Source organism: Cololabis saira, unplaced genomic scaffold (assembly GCF_033807715.1).
Source record: "Cololabis saira isolate AMF1-May2022 unplaced genomic scaffold, fColSai1.1 scf042, whole genome shotgun sequence".
NCBI classification, from domain to species: domain Eukaryota; kingdom Metazoa; phylum Chordata; class Actinopteri; order Beloniformes; family Belonidae; genus Cololabis; species Cololabis saira.
In genome coordinates, this window is record NW_026906206.1 from 75,001 (window position 1) to 90,000 (window position 15,000).

A 15,000-nucleotide genomic window follows, 5' to 3' on the forward strand; every position below is an offset into this window, starting at 1 on the left:
GCTGCAGCTTGAAATACCTCTTATATGGAGTTGAAGATAAGTCATATAATATAAGTCATGATTTGTTGGTGATAATAATTTAGAAGCGCTTATTTGTTGGAGTTAAAGTGCCTTAACCATGTGCAAAACACTTTAGGACGTGAGCTGTCGCTGTTACCACGTTGAAATATGTGTGGGTAGATTAAGCGAGAGCGTTCTCTGCTGGTTGAAAAAGCTTACAGCACCTGGTATTCCCAGGCGGTCTCCCATCCAAGTACTAACCATTCCCGACCCTGCTTAGCTTCCGAGATCAGACGAGATCGGGCGCATCCAGGCTGGTATGGCCGTAAGCAGAAGCTGCTGCTTGAAATACCTCTTATATGGAGTTGAAGATAAGTCATAGAATATAAGTCATTGATTTGTTGGTTTTATTTGTTGGAGTTAAAGTGCCTTAACCATTTGCAAAACACTTTAGGACGTGAGCTGTCGCTGTTACCACGTTGAAATATGTGAAGGTAGATTAAGCGAGAGCGCTCTCTGCTGGTTGAAAAAGCTTACAGCACCTGGTATTCCCAGGCGGTCTCCCATCCAAGTACTAACCAGGCCCGACCCTGCTTAGCTTCCGAGATCAGACGAGATCGGGCGCATCCAGGCTGGTATGGCCGTAAGCTGAAGCTGCAGCTTGAAATACCTCTTATATGGAGTTGAAGATAAGTCATATAATATAAGTCATGATTTGTTGGTGATAATAATTTAGAAGCGCTTATTTGTTGGAGTTAAAGTGCCTTAACCATGTGCAAAACACTTTAGGACGTGAGCTGTCGCTGTTACCACGTTGAAATATGTGTGGGTAGATTAAGCGAGAGCGTTCTCTGCTGGTTGAAAAAGCTTACAGCACCTGGTATTCCCAGGCGGTCTCCCATCCAAGTACTAACCATTCCCGACCCTGCTTAGCTTCCGAGATCAGACGAGATCGGGCGCATCCAGGCTGGTATGGCCGTAAGCAGAAGCTGCTGCTTGAAATACCTCTGATATGGAGTTAAAAGAGGCTTGGACATTAAAATAACTGAACAGTGGACACAGTAGTAAATCACAGGAACGGTGATCAGGATGAGTGGACTGGACACGTGTACAAACATACATGCTATCTGGACTGTGAAGGATGAAATTAGACAAATTGCTATGTGGTAAACTATGTATCTTACTGAATTCTGTTGTTGATGTGATCATGAATCTTACATAGAACGGGGCGGGACTTTGATAAGCGTCAGCTTCTCCCGTACCCTTTTCGTCATGTGCTGAGTATGCAATGTATAATGTTCTGGAGATGAAATGTGTCTATATAAACATGCCGAAATAAACGAAAAAATAAAAAAATAAAATAAGATAAGTTATATAATACAAGTCATTGATTTGTTGGTGATAATAATTTAGAAGCGCTTATTTGTTGGAGTTAAAGTGCCTTAACCATGTGAAAAACACTTTAGGACGTGAGCTGTCGCTGTTACCACGTTGAAATATGTGTGGGTAGATTAAGCGAGAGCGTTCTCTGCTGGTTGAAAAAGCTTACAGCACCTGGTATTCCCAGGCGGTCTCCCATCCAAGTACTAACCAGGCCCGACCCTGCTTAGCTTCCGAGATCAGACGAGATCGGGCGCATCCAGGCTGGTATGGCCGTAAGCAGATGCTGCAGCTTGAAATACCTCTTATATGGAGTTGAAGATAAGTCATAGAATATAAGTCATTGATTTGTTGGTTTTATTTGTCGGAGTTAAAGTGCCTTAACCATGTGCAAAACACTTTAGGACGTGAGCTGTCGCTGTTACCACGTTGAAATATTTGTGGTTAGATTAAGCGAGAGCGCTCTCTGCTGGTTGAAAAAGCTTACAGCACCTGGTATTCCCAGGCGGTCTCCCATCCAAGTACTGACCAGGCCCGACCCTGCTTAGCTTCCGAGATCAGACGAGATCGGGCGCATCCAGGCTGGTATGGCCTTAAGCAGAAGCTGCAGCTTGAAATACGTCTGATATGGAGTTGAAGATAAGTCATAATATAAGTCATTGATTTGTTGGTGATAATAATTTAGAAGCGCTTATTTGTTGGAGTTAAAGTGCCTTAACCATGTGCAAAACACTTTAGGACGTGAGCTGTCGCTGTTACCACGTTGAAATATGTGTGGGTAGATTAAGCGAGAGCGTTCTCTGCTGGTTGAAAAAGCTTACAGCACCTGGTATTCCCAGGCGGTCTCCCATCCAAGTACTAACCAGGCCCGACCCTGCTTAGCTTCCGAGATCAGACGAGATCGGGCGCATCCAGGCTGGTATGGCCGTAAGCAGAAGCTGCTGCTTGAAATACCTCTTATATGGAGTTGAAGATAAGTCATAGAATATAAGTCATTGATTTGTTGGTTTTATTTGTTGGAGTTAAAGTGCCTTAACCATGTGCAAAACACTTTAGGACGTGAGCTGTCGCTGTTACCACGTTGAAATATTTGTGGTTAGATTAAGCGAGAGCGCTCTCTGCTGGTTGAAAAAGCTTACAGCACCTGGTATTCCCAGGCGGTCTCCCATCCAAGTACTGACCAGGCCCGACCCTGCTTAGCTTCCGAGATCAGACGAGATCGGGCGCATCCAGGCTGGTATGGCCTTAAGCAGAAGCTGCAGCTTGAAATACGTCTGATATGGAGTTGAAGATAAGTCATAATATAAGTCATTGATTTGTTGGTGATAATAATTTAGAAGCGCTTATTTGTTGGAGTTAAAGTGCCTTAACCATGTGCAAAACACTTTAGGACGTGAGCTGTCGCTGTTACCACGTTGAAATATGTGTGGGTAGATTAAGCGAGAGCGTTCTCTGCTGGTTGAAAAAGCTTACAGCACCTGGTATTCCCAGGCGGTCTCCCATCCAAGTACTAACCAGGCCCGACCCTGCTTAGCTTCCGAGATCAGACGAGATCGGGCGCATCCAGGCTGGTATGGCCGTAAGCAGAAGCTGCTGCTTGAAATACCTCTTATATGGAGTTGAAGATAAGTCATAGAATATAAGTCATTGATTTGTTGGTTTTATTTGTTGGAGTTAAAGTGCCTTAACCATGTGCAAAACACTTTAGGACGTGAGCTGTCGCTGTTACCACGTTGAAATATGTGTGGCTAAATTAAGCGAGAGCGTTCTCTGCTGGTTGAAAAAGATTACAGCACCTGGTATTCCCAGGCGGTCTCCCACCCAAGTACTAACCAGGCCAGACCCTGCTTAGCTTCCGAGATCAGACGAGATCGGGCGCATCCAGGCTGGTATGGCCGTGATCAGAAGTTGCAGCTTGAAATACCTCTTATATGGAGTTGAAGATAAGTCATAGAATATATGTCATTGATTTGTTGGTTTTATTTGTTGGAGTTAAAGTGCCTTAACCATGTGCAAAAGACTTTAGGACGAGAGCTGTCGCTGTTAGCACGTTGAAATATGTGCGGGTAGATTAAGCGAGAGCCCTCTCTGCTGGTGGAAAAAGCTTACAGCACCTGGTATTCCCAGGCGGTCTCCCATCCAAGTACTAACCAGGCCCGACCCTGCTTAGCTTCCGAGATCAGACGAGTTCGGGCGCATCCAGGCTGGTATGGCCCTATGCAGACGCTGCAGCTTGAAATACCTCTTATATGGAGTTGAAGATAAGTCGTATAATATAAGTCATTGATTTGTTGGTGATAATAATTTAGAAGCGCTTATTTGTTGGAGTTAAAGTGCCTTAACCATGTGCAAAACACTTTAGGACGTGAGCTGTCGCTGTTACCACGTTGAAATATGTGTGGGTAGATTAAGCGAGAGTGCTCTCTGCAGGTTGAAAAAGCTTACAGCACCTGGTATTCCCAGGCGGTCTCCCATCCAAGTACTAACCAGGCCCGACCCTGCTTAGCTTCCGAGATCAGACGAGATCGTGCGCATCCAGGCTGGTATGGCCGTAAGCAGAAGCTGCAGCTTGAAATACCTCTTATATGGAGTTGAAGATAAGTCATAGCATATAAGTCATTGATTTGTTGGTTTTATTTGTTGGAGTTAAAGTGCCTTAACCATGTGCAAAACACTTTAGGACGGGAGCTGTCGCTGTTACCACGTTGAAATATGTGTGGGTAGATTAAGCGAGACCGCTCTCTGCAGGTTGAAAAAACTTACAGCACCTGGTATTCCCAGGCGGTCTCCCATCCAAGTACTAACCAGGCCCGACCCTGCTTAGCTTCCGAGATCAGACGAGATCGGGCGCATCCAGGCTGGTATGGCCGTAAGCAGAAGCTGCAGCTTGAAATACCTCTTATATGGAGTTGAAGATAAGTCATAGAATATAAGTCATTGATCTGTTGGTTTTATTTGTTGGAGTTAAAGTGCCTTAACCATGTGGAAAACACTTTAGGACGTGAGCTGTCGCTGTTACCACGTTGAAATATGTGTGGGTAGATTAAGCGAGAGCGCTCTCTGCTGGTTGAAAAAGCTTACAGCACCTGGTATTCCCAGGCGGTCTCCCATCCAAGTACTAACCAGGCCCGATCCTGCTTAGCTTCCGAGATCAGACAAGATCGGGCGCATCCAGGCTGGTATGGCCGTAAGCTGAAGCTGCAGCTTGAAATACTTCTTATATGGAGTTGAAGATAAGTATATAATACAAGTCATTGATTTGTTGGTGATAATAATTTAGAAGCGCTTATTTGTTGGAGTTAAAGTGCCTTAACCATGTGCAAAACACTTTAGGACGTGAGCTGTCGCTGTTACCACGTTGAAATATGTGTGGGTAGATTAAGCGAGAGCGCTCTCTGCAGGTTGAAAAAGCTTACAGCACCTGGTATTCCCAGGCGGTCTCCCATCCAAGTACTAACCAGGCCCGACCCTGCTTAGCTTCCGAGATCAGATGAGATCGGGCGCATCCAGGCTGGTATGGCCGTAAGCAGAAGCTGCTGCTTGAAATACCTCTTATATGGAGTTGAAGATAAGTCATAGAATATAAGTCATTGATTTGTTGGTTTTATTTGTTGGAGTAACCATGTGCAAAACACTTTAGGACGTGAGCGGTCGCTGTTACCACGTTGAAATATGTGTCGGTAGATTAAGCGAGAGCGTTCTCTGCTGGTTGAAAAAGCTTTTTCAGCACCTGGTATTCCCAGGCAGTCTCCCATCGAAGTACTAACCAGGCCCGACCCTGCTTAGCTTCCGAGATCAGACGAGATCAGGCGCATCCAGGCTGGTATGGCCGTAAGCAGAAGCTGCAGCTTGAAATACATCTTATATGGAGTTGAAGATAAGTCATAGAATATATGTCATTGATTTGTTGGTGATAATAATTTAGAAGCGCTTATTTGTTGGAGTTAAGGTGCCTTAATTATGTGCAAAACACTTTAGGACGTGAGCTGTCGCTGTTACCACGTTGAAATATGTGTGGGTAGATTAAGCAAGAGCGTTCTCTGCTGGTTGAAAAAGCTTACAGCACCTGGTATTCCCAAGCGGTCTCCCATCCAAGTACTAACCAGGCCCGACCCTGCTTAGCTTCCGAGATCAGACGAGATCGGGCGCATCCAGGCTGGTATGGCCGTAAGCAGAAGCTGCAGCTTGAAATACCTCTTATATGGAGTTGAAGATAAGTCATAGAATATAAGTCATTGATTTGTTGGTTTTATTTGTTGGAGTTAAAGTGCCTTAACCATGTGCAAAACACTTTAGGACGTGAGCTGTCGCTGTTACCACGTTGAAATATGTGTAGGTAGATTAAGCGAGAGCGCTCTCTGCTGGTTGAAAAAGCTTACAGCACCTGGTATTCCCAGGCGGTCTCCCATCCAAGTACTAACCAGGCCCGACCCTGCTTAGCTTCCGAGATCAGACGAGATCGGGCGCATCCAGGCTGGTATGGCCGTAAGCTGAAGCTGCAGCTTGAAATACCTCTTATATGGAGTTGAAGATAAGTCATATAATATAAGTCATGATTTGTTGGTGATAATAATTTAGAAGCGCTTATTTGTTGGAGTTAAAGTGCCTTAACCATGTGCAAAACACTTTAGGACGTGAGCTGTCGCTGTTACCACGTTGAAATATGTGTGGGTAGATTAAGCAAGAGCGTTCTCTGCTGGTTGAAAAAGCTTACAGCACCTGGTATTCCCAGGCGGTCTCCCATCCAAGTACTAACCAGGCCCGACCCTGCTTAGCTTCCGAGATCAGATGAGATCGGGCGCATCCAGGCTGGTATGGCCGTAAGCAGAAGCTGCAGCTTGAAATACCTCTTATATGGAGTTGAAGATAAGTCATAGAATATAAGTCATTGATTTGTTGGTTTTATTTGTTGGAGTAACCATGTGCAAAACACTTCAGGACGTGAGCTGTCGCTGTTACCACGTTGAAATATGTGTGGGTAGATTAAGCGAGAGCGTTCTCTGCTGGTTGAAAAAGCTTTTTCAGCACCTGGTATTCCCAGGCAGTCTCCCATCGAAGTACTAACCAGGCCCGACCCTGCTTAGCTTCCGAGATCAGACGAGATCAGGCGCATCCAGGCTGGTATGGCCGTAAGCAGAAGCTGCAGCTTGAAATACATCTTATATGGAGTTGAAGATAAGTCATAGAATATATGTCATTGATTTGTTGGTGATAATAATTTAGAAGCTCTTATTTGTTGGAGTTAAGGTGCCTTAACTATGTGCAAAACACTTTAGGACGTGAGCTGTCGCTGTTACCACGTTGAAATATGTGTGGGTAGATTAAGCAAGAGCGTTCTCTGCTGGTTGAAAAAGCTTACAGCACCTGGTATTCCCAGGCGGTCTCCCATCCAAGTCCTAACCAGGCCCGACCCTACTTAGCTTCCGAGATCAGACGAGATCGGGAGCATCCAGGCTGGTATGGCCGTAAGCTGAAGCTGCAGCTTGAAATACCTCTTATATGGAGTTGAAGATAAGTCATATAATATAAGTCATTGATTTGTTGGTGATAATAATTTAGAAGCGCATATTTGTTGGAGTTAAAGTGCCTTAACCATGTGAAAAAGACTTTAGGACGTGAGCTGTCGCTGTTACCACGTTGAAATATGTGTGGGTAGATTAAGCGAGAGCGCTCTCTGCTGGTTGAAAAAGCTTACAGCACCTGGTATTCCCAGGCGGTCTCCCATCCAAGTCCTAACCAGGCCCGACCCTACTTAGCTTCCGAGATCAGACGAGATCGGGCGCATCCAGGCTGGTATGGCCGTAAGCAGAAGCTGCAGCTTGAAATACCTCTTATATGGAGTTGAAGATAAGTCATAGAATATAAGTCATTGATTTGTTGGTTTTATTTGTTGGAGTTAAAGTGCCTTAACCATGTGCAAAACACTTTAGGACGTGAGCTGTCGCTGTTACCACGTTGAAATATGTGTGGGTAGATTAAGCGAGAGCGCTCTCTGCTGGTTGAAAATACTTACAGCACCTGGTATTCCCAGGCGGTCTCCCATCCAAGTACTAACCAGGCCCGACCCTGCTTAGCTTCCGAGATCAGACGAGATCGGGCGCATCCAGGCTGGTATGGCCGTAAGCAGAAGCTGCTGCTTGAAATACCTCTTATATGGAGTTGAAGATAAGTCATATAATAAGTCATTGATTTGTTGGTGATAATAATTTAGAAGCGTTTATTTGTTGGAGTTAAAGTGCCTTAACCATGTGAAAAACACTTTTGGACGTGAGCTGTCGCTGTTACCACGTTGAAATATGTGTGGGTAGATTAAGCGAGAGTGCTCTCTGCTGGTTGAAAATGCTTACAGCGAGGCTTCCGGCTTAGCTGTACATCGGGTGAGACGTGATTAGCGGAGCTCCTGCAGGGTTAATTTTAATTCAACATTTATAGGCACTTTTTGCATCACTCCCACGGCTTTGGTTTTAACTAAATTATTTTCAACGCGGTTACTTCGACAACTTACCACGGAAATGCCTCCAAAGTCCTTCAAAGCGGGGAATAACCCTCCAGCTAACCCGCGGCCTGCTGCTCATGCCGTCTCCTCGCCCCGCGGTGATTCCCCTCCTCCGGAGAGCACCTGCGCTGCGCAGGTTCCAGCTGCGGAGTTCAGCCGGCTTAAAACCGAACTCCTCTCCGCTCTCCGCAATGATGTTGCAGCTATATTTCGGTCAGAGCTTCAGGCAGCACTTACCGATAATTTAACGTCCATTAAGTCCGAGCTGCTTTCTCTTAAAGCCGATCTTTCTGGCAGTATTTCCTCCATGAAGGCGGACGTCGCGGGTCTCGCGACCACGGTCGCTGGGATGGAGCTGTCCGTCTCAAGCTGCTCAGACGACATCGTTGCTCTCCAGAAAAAAGTGGATCACTTGTCGAAAGAATATGTGAGGCTGGAGGACAGATGCGAGGATTTGGAGTCAAGGTCTCGTCGGCAGAACGTACGGATTATTGGCGTCCCGGAGGAGGATCCTGACTCTTCATCTGCAGCCGGTGTTTCCAGGCTATTGGCGGAAGCCTTCTCCCTCGACGCTGAGCCGGTGGTGGACAGAGCCCACCGCACCCTCATGCCGAGACCGAAGCCCGGGGAGCGGCCCCGCGCAATAGTGGCCAGGCTGCATTATTACACCGACTGCGCTGACATCCTGAGAAAGGCGAGAGAGCGGCAGCAGATCAAAGTCCGGGGTATGAGCATCTCCGTGTTCCCGGATCACACAGCCAAGACAGCGCGGGCGCGCGCTGCCTTTAATGACGTGCGCCGTCAGCTGCGGGAGATTGAAGGAGTCCGGTATGGATTGCTGTATCCCGCCCGGCTGCGTGTAACCCATGATGGCCAGCAACGTGACTTCACGTCGCCAGATGAAGCCCTGGCATTCATCAGGAAAATAAAAAAAGTGACTACCAGCTAGTTTTCTGGGACGACTTATCCAGCTTGATGTCCGTGCGGGACTCTGGCCCGGGGTGAGTGACTGAGTCAATTCAGAAAATGGGACTTTATGTCGTAATTTTTTATTTTTTATTTATTTATTTATTTTTTTTTCTTTTCTCTTCTAACTATCAATGGGAACAACACTGTTTTAAATTGATGGCCTAATCATTTCTCTGGTATGATGCCTTGATAAGAAAATATGCACGCACCCCTGTCTTTGCTTAAATTGTGTGCATGTGTGTGCGTGTCTGTGTGGGTGTGTGAGTGCATATATGTATATATTATTGTTCTATAGGCCAAAGATCTCCCTAATTTACGTTTGTTGTTACCCTGACAAGACAGCGATCGTCAGAATGGCTTAGATTGATGGTTTCATATGCCTCATATTTTATTATTTTTTTTTTTTAAGGGTTTAACTCTGCAGGAGCTAATTTTGTTTTTGTTTTTGTATTTAGCTTTATAGTCGAAAGCATCTCTTTTCGAGAATGGCTTCCTTTGAAGCCAGCACGGCTGTTTCCATCGTTTGGGGATGGGATCATCTAATGTGCGCTGGGTGGGTGGGCGGGGGTTATGGGATGTTGGCTTTTTGTCTCTGTAGGTATGTATATACTCCTGAGTTTTGTTTGTTTTGGTTTTCCCTTTTACCTCTTTTCCTTATATCTCCTCTGGTGGTGGGTGAGTCGGTCTTATTTTCTCTCAGAGAATGCCTATGAACGATCGTAATCTGCGCAAGCTTGATACTGGATCAAACATTACATTCACTAGCTGGAATGTGAAAGGTGTGAATAATCCAATTAAGCGATCAAAGATTTTTTCACATTTGAAACGCTTGGACACTGACATAGCTTTCCTTCAGGAAACTCATTTGCGAAATAAAGATAATTGCAGACTCAAACGAGCTTGGGTGGGTGATATTTTTCATTCAAATTTTGATTCTAGGTCTAGAGGAGTAGCAATTTTGATCAACAAAAGAGTCAATTTCTCCGTCTCCAGGACAATATCCGATAAGAATGGTAGATATCTTATTGTTGCGGGCACTCTATACTGTAACCCTGTATTGTTGGTGAATATATATGCCCCTAATTTTGATGACCCCAATTTTACGGATAGGCTGTTTGGCAACCTCCCTTTCTTAAATACGCATATTACAATACTGGGCGGTGATCTGAATTGTGTTATTAATCCTTCTTTGGACCGTTCGAATCCTCGTACTTTGACTCAATCCTCTATGTCAAAATCTATTACCGATTTTACAGTCAAGAACGGGCTTGTTGATCCGTGGAGGGTCTCACATCCTGGAGATAAGGAATTCTCTTTTTTTTCACAAGTACATCAGTCATATTCACGTATTGACTATTTTTTTGTTGATGGCTCTCTTCTCCCCAAAGTTACTTCTGTCGTATACCACCCAATTGTTATTTCGGATCACACCCCTCTAACTTTGAATATAACATGGTCTGAGCGCCCCCGTTTTTCTTCTCCCTGGAGGTTTAATCCATTGCTTTTATCCGACGATGCATTTAATGTCTCTATATCTGCTTCAATAGATGATTTCAATGCATTAAACAAAACAGATTCTACCAGTTTTTCGCTAGTATGGGAATCACTCAAAGCATATTTGCGAGGACAGATTATTTCTTATTCAGCATACGCCAGTAAAATCCGCAGGGCTAAATTACAGGAGCTCACATCTAAAATTCAGGACACAGACAGACTAAACTCAGTTAACCCGAGTCCGAGTTTACTGAAACAACGGCTTGATTTGCAGTCAAAATTCGATCTTATAGCGACAGCTGATTCTGAACGGCTCCTATTACGCGCTCATGCCAACTATTATGAACACGGCGATAAACCAAGCAGGTTATTGGCTCACCAATTAAAAAGGCAAGCAACGTCGAGACTGATTCCCAGCATTAGAGATTCTAATGGCACACTTACCACCGATCGAATCGCCATCAACACAATTTTTAAATCATACTACTCCTCTCTCTATGAGTCAGAATCTCCACTTGACACAGCAGAAATGACCTCCTTTCTTGATAATATCACTGTCCCTACTATTAATTTGGATGTGGCTAATGGCCTCGATGCTCCTTTCAGCTTGCAAGAAATTGCCGCCGCCATTGAAGCTACGCAAAGCAACAAGGCCCCTGGTCCCGATGGGTTCGGAGCTGAGTTTTTCAAAAAATTCAAAGACAAATTAGCCCCCCTTTTACTTTCAATGTACAATGAGTCCCTTGATCATGGCTCATTGCCTCCCTCTTTAATGCAGGCGTCTATTGCCCTCCTTTTGAAGAAGGACAAAGACCCTGAATCATGCACTTCTTATAGGCCCTTGTCCTTACTGAATGTAGATGTCAAAATTTTAGCCAAAGCACTAGCAATTCGTCTTGATAAGATCCTTCCTAGCATCATATCTGAGGAGCAGAATGGTTTCATCAAGGGACGCCAGCTCTTCTATAATGTTCGTACACTTCTTAATGTGATTCTCTCTAAAGATTCTTCTCCACTCCCTGAAGTTGTTAGCGCAATTGATGCTGAGAAAGCTTTTGATCATGTCGAATTTAACTATCTTTTTGCAACACTTCATAAATTCGGATTTGGACACAGGTTTATATCGTGGATTAGACTTCTTTACACTTCCCCTCAGGCCAGCATTCACACCAATGACAACTACTCCACTTATTTTACATTATCACGTGGCACGAGACAGGGCTGCCCTCTCTCCCCTTTGCTATTCGCTCTATCCGTCGAACCACTTTCAATTGCTTTAAGAACTCTTCCTCTATTTCGCGGAGTCTCTAGGTCCAATGTGGAACTTAAATTGTCACTTTATGCAGACGACCTCCTTTTATATGTATCTGACCCTTTAACCAGCATCGCACCAATATTATCTCTGTTGAAGAATTATGGATCCTTCTCCGGCTATAAGGTCAATCTTCACAAGTGTGAATGCTTCCCCATAAACTCCTCTGCTTTACAACTCAAACAATCTGATATCCCCTTTAAACTCAGCCCGTCGGGCTTTAGATACTTAGGGATTAATGTGACCCGCACTCTGCCCTCTCTTTTCACCGCTAATTTTTCCTCACTGGTAACTCGAGTGAAGGCGGACTTACAGAGGTGGAACTCCCTACCACTGTCGCTGATAGGAAGAATTAACACAGTGAAAATGACTGTATTGCCTAAATTTCTTTTTTTGTTCCAATGCACTCCTTTATTTCTACCAAAATCTTTTTTTAAATCACTTGACCAAATTGTTTCCAACTTTTTATGGGCCGGTAAGACACCCAGAGTGAGGTATTCGCTTCTCCAAAAATTTAAATTTAATGGGGGTCTAGCACTACCAAACTTTATGCTTTACTATTGGTCAGCGCATATTCACAAACTAATTTATTGGCTTCAGTCTCCTGAGTTATTATGGTGCAGATTGGAGGCTCAGTCACTCTCTTCATCCTCTGTAACGGCCCTATTCTCCTCCTCTTTACCATTGAATCCCTCTAAGTTTACAAATAGCCCTGTGGTGCTTTCCTCCCTTAAGATTTGGTCACAGTTTAGGCGCCACTTTAAATTTGCTTCTCCATCCATCTATACACCTGTTACTAAGAATCATCTGTTCCCTCCATCACTAATAGACACCACTTTTATGATTTGGTACAACCGGGGCATTAAGCACTTCAGGGATCTATATAAGGATGGTATCTTTTCCACATTTTCAGATCTGAGGTCAAAGTTCAATTTGCCTGCCTCCCATTTGTTTCGCTACTTCCAGCTTCGACACTGCGCCTCTGCTCTGTTTCCATGCTTCCCTTCCCTTCCTGCTAACCAACCGTGGGATGATCTTCTAACAATGAAACTCAGTCAAAAATCTCTGATATCTAAGATATATACACTGTGTATGACATTTGATGATCATTCTGTAGATAAAGCTCGGGAGGGTTGGGGACGAGAGTTGGGCCTTGACTTCACAGGGGAGCTGTGGGATAAAGCTATCCGTAGCATACGATCTAGCACGCCTTGCGCTAGATTTGAACTTATTCAATTTAAGGTGCTGCATAGAGCCCACCTATCAAAATCCCGATTATCGGAAATATATCCGAATGTTGCAGACCTATGCGACAGATGCCAGGGTTCTCCATGCAATTTAAGTCATATGTTTTTCTCCTGTCCTAGGTTACAGAAATTTTGGAGTGATTATTCTGTGATCATGTCTAAAGTTCTAGGTAAAAAAGTTGTTATGGCCCCTCTCTTAGCAATATTCGGACTCACTGTTGACTCCTCACATATCAGCCCCACACAGTCAGAAGTATTGGCTTTCACATCCCTTTTAGCAAGACGTCGTATCTTACTTCTATGGAAATCCCCCAAGTCCCTGTCTATTTCTATTTGGCTTAGTGATGTTATGTTTTTTCTTAAATTGGAGAAGGTGAGATACTCTTTAAAAGGCAACGCAGCTAAATTCGTTCGCAAATGGCAATCTTTCATAGACCACTTTACCGCGTTGAAGACTCTACCCACCGACTGACCCCCCCCTCCCTTAATTTTCTTTTCATCTCCTTAATTTGTTTTTTTTATGTTTTATTTATTTCCAGTTAATGGGATAGCACTTATGGGCATCTACATTCACCACTGCATTTGTTTTTTGTATGCATTTTTGCTCATACATTACTTTCCTCCTTTGATCATTTCTTGCTCATCTGTTTATTTATTATTTAACGCTACAGAGACTCTGTTCCTTAGTTAGGTTTTGTGTGTTTTAAAAAAAAAAAAAAAAAAAGGAGACAATGTATAATGCGTGTGTTTGACTACAGATTTCCATGTTTTCATTGTATGTTGTTTCCTATAAAAAGATCAATAAAAAAAAAAAAAAAAAAGAAAATGCTTACAGCACCTGGTATTCCCAGGCAGTCTCCCATCCAAGTACTAACCAGGCCCGACCCTGCTTAGCTTCTGAGATCAGACGAGATCGGGCGCATCCAGGCTGGTATGGCCATAAGCAGAAGCTGCAGCTTGAAATACTTCTTATATGGAGTTGAAGATAAGTCATAGAATATAAGTCATTGATTTGTTGGTTTTATTTGTTGGAGTTAAAGTGCCTTAACCATGTGCAAAACACTTTAGGACGTGAGCTGTCGCTCTTACCACGTTGAAATATGTGTGGGTAGATTAAGCGAGAGCGCTCTCTGCTGGTTGAAAAAGCTTACAGCACCTGGTATTCCCAGGCGGTGTCCCATCCAAGTACTAACCAGGCCTGACCCTGCTTAGCTTCCGAGATCAGACGAGATCGGGCGCATCCAGGATGGTATGGCCGTAAGCTGAAGCTGCAGCTTGAAATACCTCTTATATGGAGTTGAAGATAAGTCATATAATATAAGTCATTGATTTGTTGGTGATAATAATTTAGAAGCGCTTATTTGTTGGAGTTAAAGTGCCTTAACCATGTGCAAATCACTTTAGGACGTGAGCTGTCGCTGTTACCACGTTGAAATATATGTGGGTAGATTAAGCGAGAGCGTTCTCTGCAGGTTGAAAAAGGTTACAGCACCTGGTATTCCCAGGCGGTCTCCCAACCAAGTACTAACCAGGGCCGACCCTGCTTAGCTTCCGAGATCAGACGAGATCGGGCGCATCCAGGCTGGTATGGCCGTTAGCAGAAGCTGCAGCTTGAAATACCTCTTATATGGAGTTGAAGATAAGTCATAGAATATAAGTCATTGATTTGTTGGTTTTATTTGTTGGAGTTAAAGTGCCTTAACCATGTGCAAAACACTTTAGGACGTGAGCTGTCGCTGTTACCACGTTGAAATATGTGTGGGTAGATTAAGCGAGAGCGCTCTCTGCTGGTTGAAAAAGCTTACAGCACCTGGTATTCCCAGGCGGTCTCCCATCAAAGTCCTAACCAGGCCCGACGCTGCTTAGCTTCCGAGATCAGACGAGATCGGGCGCATCCAGGCTGGTATGGCCGTAAGCTGAAGCTGCAGCTTGAAATACCTCTTATATGGAGTTGAAGATAAGTCATAGAATATAAGTCATTGATTTGTTGGTGATAATAATTTAGAAGCGCATATTTGTTGGAGTTAAAGTGCCTTAACCATGTGAAAAACACTTTAGGACGTGAGCTGTCACTGTTACCACGTTGAAATATGTGTGGGTAG

The 15,000-nt window shown here is 44.2% G+C and overlaps 24 non-coding genes and 2 pseudogenes across 24 annotated transcripts; all 26 read right to left on the reverse strand.

Moving 5' to 3' along the window:
* Nucleotides 1-212: 212 nt before the first annotated feature.
* Nucleotides 213-331, reverse strand: LOC133432370 (5S ribosomal RNA). The gene has a single exon (XR_009776674.1). It is a non-coding gene; the product is annotated as a 5S ribosomal RNA (ribosomal RNA).
* A 199-nt stretch (nt 332-530) lies between these two features.
* Nucleotides 531-649, reverse strand: LOC133432399 (5S ribosomal RNA). Its single transcript, XR_009776702.1, has one exon. It is a non-coding gene; the product is annotated as a 5S ribosomal RNA (ribosomal RNA).
* Nucleotides 650-865: 216 nt separating this feature from the next.
* Nucleotides 866-984, reverse strand: LOC133432371 (5S ribosomal RNA). The gene has a single exon (XR_009776675.1). It is a non-coding gene; the product is annotated as a 5S ribosomal RNA (ribosomal RNA).
* A 558-nt stretch (nt 985-1,542) lies between these two features.
* On the reverse strand, nt 1,543-1,661 carry LOC133432410 (5S ribosomal RNA). Its single transcript, XR_009776713.1, has one exon. It is a non-coding gene; the product is annotated as a 5S ribosomal RNA (ribosomal RNA).
* A 199-nt stretch (nt 1,662-1,860) lies between these two features.
* LOC133432292 (5S ribosomal RNA) lies at nt 1,861-1,979 on the reverse strand. Its single transcript, XR_009776600.1, has one exon. It is a non-coding gene; the product is annotated as a 5S ribosomal RNA (ribosomal RNA).
* Nucleotides 1,980-2,194: 215 nt separating this feature from the next.
* Nucleotides 2,195-2,313, reverse strand: LOC133432422 (5S ribosomal RNA). The gene has a single exon (XR_009776724.1). It is a non-coding gene; the product is annotated as a 5S ribosomal RNA (ribosomal RNA).
* A 199-nt stretch (nt 2,314-2,512) lies between these two features.
* Nucleotides 2,513-2,631, reverse strand: LOC133432294 (5S ribosomal RNA). The gene has a single exon (XR_009776603.1). It is a non-coding gene; the product is annotated as a 5S ribosomal RNA (ribosomal RNA).
* A 215-nt stretch (nt 2,632-2,846) lies between these two features.
* On the reverse strand, nt 2,847-2,965 carry LOC133432433 (5S ribosomal RNA). The gene has a single exon (XR_009776725.1). It is a non-coding gene; the product is annotated as a 5S ribosomal RNA (ribosomal RNA).
* A 199-nt stretch (nt 2,966-3,164) lies between these two features.
* LOC133432363 (5S ribosomal RNA) lies at nt 3,165-3,283 on the reverse strand. The gene has a single exon (XR_009776668.1). It is a non-coding gene; the product is annotated as a 5S ribosomal RNA (ribosomal RNA).
* Nucleotides 3,284-3,482: 199 nt separating this feature from the next.
* LOC133432347 (5S ribosomal RNA) lies at nt 3,483-3,601 on the reverse strand. The gene has a single exon (XR_009776653.1). It is a non-coding gene; the product is annotated as a 5S ribosomal RNA (ribosomal RNA).
* Nucleotides 3,602-3,818: 217 nt separating this feature from the next.
* Nucleotides 3,819-3,937, reverse strand: LOC133432186 (5S ribosomal RNA). Its single transcript, XR_009776497.1, has one exon. It is a non-coding gene; the product is annotated as a 5S ribosomal RNA (ribosomal RNA).
* A 199-nt stretch (nt 3,938-4,136) lies between these two features.
* Nucleotides 4,137-4,255, reverse strand: LOC133432102 (5S ribosomal RNA). Its single transcript, XR_009776416.1, has one exon. It is a non-coding gene; the product is annotated as a 5S ribosomal RNA (ribosomal RNA).
* Nucleotides 4,256-4,454: 199 nt separating this feature from the next.
* Nucleotides 4,455-4,573, reverse strand: LOC133432163 (5S ribosomal RNA). The gene has a single exon (XR_009776474.1). It is a non-coding gene; the product is annotated as a 5S ribosomal RNA (ribosomal RNA).
* Nucleotides 4,574-4,789: 216 nt separating this feature from the next.
* On the reverse strand, nt 4,790-4,908 carry LOC133432440 (5S ribosomal RNA). Its single transcript, XR_009776728.1, has one exon. It is a non-coding gene; the product is annotated as a 5S ribosomal RNA (ribosomal RNA).
* A 190-nt stretch (nt 4,909-5,098) lies between these two features.
* On the reverse strand, nt 5,099-5,217 carry LOC133432428 (5S ribosomal RNA; annotated as a pseudogene).
* Nucleotides 5,218-5,434: 217 nt separating this feature from the next.
* Nucleotides 5,435-5,553, reverse strand: LOC133432068 (5S ribosomal RNA). Its single transcript, XR_009776383.1, has one exon. It is a non-coding gene; the product is annotated as a 5S ribosomal RNA (ribosomal RNA).
* Nucleotides 5,554-5,752: 199 nt separating this feature from the next.
* Nucleotides 5,753-5,871, reverse strand: LOC133432438 (5S ribosomal RNA). The gene has a single exon (XR_009776726.1). It is a non-coding gene; the product is annotated as a 5S ribosomal RNA (ribosomal RNA).
* Nucleotides 5,872-6,087: 216 nt separating this feature from the next.
* Nucleotides 6,088-6,206, reverse strand: LOC133432007 (5S ribosomal RNA). Its single transcript, XR_009776324.1, has one exon. It is a non-coding gene; the product is annotated as a 5S ribosomal RNA (ribosomal RNA).
* Nucleotides 6,207-6,396: 190 nt separating this feature from the next.
* On the reverse strand, nt 6,397-6,515 carry LOC133432429 (5S ribosomal RNA; annotated as a pseudogene).
* A 217-nt stretch (nt 6,516-6,732) lies between these two features.
* Nucleotides 6,733-6,851, reverse strand: LOC133432349 (5S ribosomal RNA). The gene has a single exon (XR_009776655.1). It is a non-coding gene; the product is annotated as a 5S ribosomal RNA (ribosomal RNA).
* A 217-nt stretch (nt 6,852-7,068) lies between these two features.
* On the reverse strand, nt 7,069-7,187 carry LOC133432344 (5S ribosomal RNA). The gene has a single exon (XR_009776651.1). It is a non-coding gene; the product is annotated as a 5S ribosomal RNA (ribosomal RNA).
* Nucleotides 7,188-7,386: 199 nt separating this feature from the next.
* On the reverse strand, nt 7,387-7,505 carry LOC133432135 (5S ribosomal RNA). The gene has a single exon (XR_009776447.1). It is a non-coding gene; the product is annotated as a 5S ribosomal RNA (ribosomal RNA).
* A 6,219-nt stretch (nt 7,506-13,724) lies between these two features.
* On the reverse strand, nt 13,725-13,843 carry LOC133432350 (5S ribosomal RNA). The gene has a single exon (XR_009776656.1). It is a non-coding gene; the product is annotated as a 5S ribosomal RNA (ribosomal RNA).
* A 199-nt stretch (nt 13,844-14,042) lies between these two features.
* Nucleotides 14,043-14,161, reverse strand: LOC133432188 (5S ribosomal RNA). Its single transcript, XR_009776499.1, has one exon. It is a non-coding gene; the product is annotated as a 5S ribosomal RNA (ribosomal RNA).
* Nucleotides 14,162-14,378: 217 nt separating this feature from the next.
* On the reverse strand, nt 14,379-14,497 carry LOC133432406 (5S ribosomal RNA). Its single transcript, XR_009776709.1, has one exon. It is a non-coding gene; the product is annotated as a 5S ribosomal RNA (ribosomal RNA).
* Nucleotides 14,498-14,696: 199 nt separating this feature from the next.
* Nucleotides 14,697-14,815, reverse strand: LOC133432401 (5S ribosomal RNA). The gene has a single exon (XR_009776704.1). It is a non-coding gene; the product is annotated as a 5S ribosomal RNA (ribosomal RNA).
* Nucleotides 14,816-15,000: the final 185 nt, after the last annotated feature.